General features: G+C 35.0%; 1 pseudogene; it reads right to left on the bottom strand.

Moving 5' to 3' along the window:
• Nucleotides 1-938: 938 nt before the first annotated feature.
• LOC143584402 (oleosin G pseudogene) lies at nucleotides 939-1,892 on the bottom strand (annotated as a pseudogene).
• Nucleotides 1,893-3,613: the final 1,721 nt, after the last annotated feature.

Raw genomic sequence — 3,613 nt, 5'->3', positions numbered from 1 at the left:
TAAATATGTACGATTGTTTACCAACATACATAACCGCAATGCTAACCGAATGCGGCCGAGTGGGTCCGATGATCTCACGGTTTACCAATTCACTTGTGATGAATGGAAACAAGAGTTGTTGAGGAGGTACGGGTGGTGAAGACGTTTGACGAGGGCTACTTTTGGGAAGTGTTAAGAAAGTGCTCGAAATGGATTGAACTATGTGTGGAGGACGTGGCCAAGGGGGCAAAACGTACAAAAACTAGTGCGTCCTGCACATACATCTCTTCTAGCGGGTCGGAAAATGAAATTGACTTCGACCTAAACTTGTCTGAAGGTCATTTGAAAGACCAAGGTTGTATCCACCCTCCGGGTAGGGATCGTGGGAAAAAAACGGTTGTTGATGACGACTATAAAAAAGAAATTAAGGAAGTGTCAGGTGACCTCCTCTCGATTGGTGAGGCTCGACATAAAAGAAACTGTCTCAAGAATTTGACTTTTTTAACCAAAGACTTTAGCCACCTACCACCATCCGACTAAGCGCTAATAGAGAAAGAAAAAGATCATATTCAGAAGGAATTGACAATACAAAATAAAAACGCTATTTATATTTGTTTTTTATTTTCCTTCTTATTTATGTTTTAAGGGCCATGTTATCGCATACGTGTCGAGTTTTGATTCGATCACTTGAGGCTCAACCAAGCCGCATCACCCTTACCATAATGGATTGTATCAAAGACGAATCAACAATAGGGTAGTGTTCATTCATTATTCAAATTGTATTGGGATGCTTGTTGTTTTTACATTAGTGCTTGCGTATTCAAATTGAATTTGGATGATTGAACCACCCAACCTCTTCTAAACAATATAATAATTTTTGTCACACAACCTTTTTAAACTTTACCAATTTTCCAACAACATTTTCAACACGTACCATACAACCTTAAATAAACCAACTTTCTTAGCCACTTGTCTTACCATATGTTTTCTATCTACACACTACACTAAATTAGTGACAACTGTCTTAAATCACCGTCAAAACTCCAACATGTTCAACACCGAAATTTAATTGTTTAAACCTTAAACCTTAAAAACTGAACAAACATTAATTTACACCAACAAAAAAAAAAGAAAAAAAAAGTTCAAATAACACAAACTAAACCACAAACACTCCCCGGTTTATTATTACCGCCTTCAAGCACCCGGAGCCGCATCTTTCACCTTACTCTGAAGATACCCGCTATACTCGCGGGCATAATCCTTCACATGGCTCGCGGTATCCGCGATCCTGCTCCTGGCATAGTCCACCCGGTCAGAACCGACCGGGTGGAGCCCACGGAAGTATTTATACAGCCACGCGGCCGCGGCTACCGCGGCCACACCGGACCCACAAAACATGAGAAACCCAACAATAACAACAAACACAAGGATGCCAATGGGAACCCATACAGGGCTAGTGAGGATAATGATGGGTGCAAAGAAAATAAGGCCAACGACGGCAACGGTGATGGTGATTCCAGTGAGTAGGAGTAAGATTGTGCCGGAGATGAGTAGGGTTAATATGCCCATGATTTGGGTTGAGTTGAAGGATTGGTGGCGGAGTCTTTGGATGAGTGGTACGGTTCCGCTGTGATCGGTGGTGGTGGGTGGTTGTTGGTGGTGGCCGAAGGGGTTTTGATCGGCCATGGTGACGGTTTGAGTGAGTGAGAGGTGTGAATGAAGAGAGTTTGATATGAGAAGGGTTTGGGGACACGTAAAGTGAGCATAGGACATGCAAAACGACACGTGGGTTACACGTCATACTATCTTTTGTGTACTTGTTTGTATAATATTTGTTTTTTAAGAAAATGTTGTATCATGTTATTTGTTTGTGTTTATTTTTATATTTGTGTGTCACGTTTAATTTAAATACCAAACATTTTTGTCACGTTTGATTTCTTATATGTGTTTTGGTATTTTGATGCTTGAATTTGTTATCACCGGTTTTGCTTTCTTTTAAAATCACTAATAACTTCTAAATACAGAAATTCAACACATAATTCTAAACGTGACAATTACATATAAATCATAGCTGATAAACATATACAATCAAACAAAAAGTAAATTTGATTTTTTTACTCATTGAATTTGAAAACAATCTTCATAGCTTGAGTTCATTTAAGAGTGCGTCTAAATTGGCCCAACCCAATAATACATGTTCGGAAACAATATTTTAAATTGTAATTAACCTTAAGGTTTTGATAATGACCAAATTACTTAATATGACATGAAATATTATTAGTCATTAATAATGCTATATGTCAAATAGGGGTGTGCATGGGTTAGTTTGGAGCGGTTTTGGGTCAAACTCATAACCATAACCGTTATGTCGTTAATAGATAACCATAATCATAACCGATCTGTTGTGGCGGTTTCAATTAATCGGTTTTATAGGTCATAACGGATCGGTTAACCGTGAACAAAAAAAATATGATAACAAATATTAAAACAACATGACATAATCCAACAAGATTAGATAGGAACCAAACAATCAGTCATACATTTATGGTAGTTATATTACAAAAAAAAAAAAAGCAATATATATACAATCAGTTGCATACTACAACCAATAGAGTATTTATTTAATTTCATTAAACAATACACTTAAACCATAACAAATCAAATTGAGGTGTTAAATGGAAGATAATCATAACCTGCTTCTTTTCGATCACTAATGAGAATACTAGACAATGTAACTATCAACTAAAATAGGTGGTAAATAAATCCTTAAAAAAAGTTCATTTGCAGCAAATAAACAAAAATTAACTTTAAAAGGCGGTTCGGTTATAGCTGGTTTGGATTTATCTTTGACCAAAAACCGACCCGCATTTGGCGGTTTTTGAAAGTCCATTAAACCGACTCATCGACTATGTCGGTTATTAGTTAAAATCGGTTCGGTTATGACTGTTATGGTTCTATTAACTGTTATGGCTGTTAACTTGCTCACCTCTAATGTCAAATACAATATGTCTTTTAATACTTAATTAACCATCATTAGTCATTAAATAGGTATATTAAATCAACAAGTGTTTAAAATTCTTAATGATATTATAATATGTCTTATACATAATGGTCCATTCCATTCCATTCCATTCCAACAAACGCACATTAAGTAATAATTATAAGTAAAACTTCATCTTTGTAAGGGATTATTTTCAACAAATCAATATATTTTTCCCTCGTCATCATTCTTTATTTTTAATTTCATAGCAAAACTATTGATTATATCAATCTATAAACGTATAACTGCTGCAAGTTTATGTACACAAACTTATAAATATATTCAAGTTTATATATAAATACATCCGTACAAATTTTTATATAAATTTTATAAGAAAAGTTAAATATAACTTTACTTTTATAATTAAATTAATATATTGTAAGGCCCCGTTACCGGTAGCCCTACTTTCGTATTGGATTTACTCATAAACGCAGTTCTAAATATCAGAGTTAATTAAAACATTCGCGGAACATTAAAAACATTCAAACCATTACATTCCATAACCATAGTTCTTGTCTTATCGAGCATTCATAGTCATTTAAAAACAAAACATGGTCTTTTAAAATAAAACATCATAGCAAAAGCTTCAGATGC

Source organism: Bidens hawaiensis, unplaced genomic scaffold, assembly GCF_021521415.1.
Source record: "Bidens hawaiensis isolate Kalapana, Puna unplaced genomic scaffold, B.hawaiensis_p1.1 tig00001521_1, whole genome shotgun sequence".
NCBI classification, from domain to species: Eukaryota; Viridiplantae; Streptophyta; class Magnoliopsida; order Asterales; family Asteraceae; genus Bidens; species Bidens hawaiensis.
Note: the sequence above shows the minus strand (reverse complement) of the source record. Positions and strands in the feature narration are given on the sequence as shown.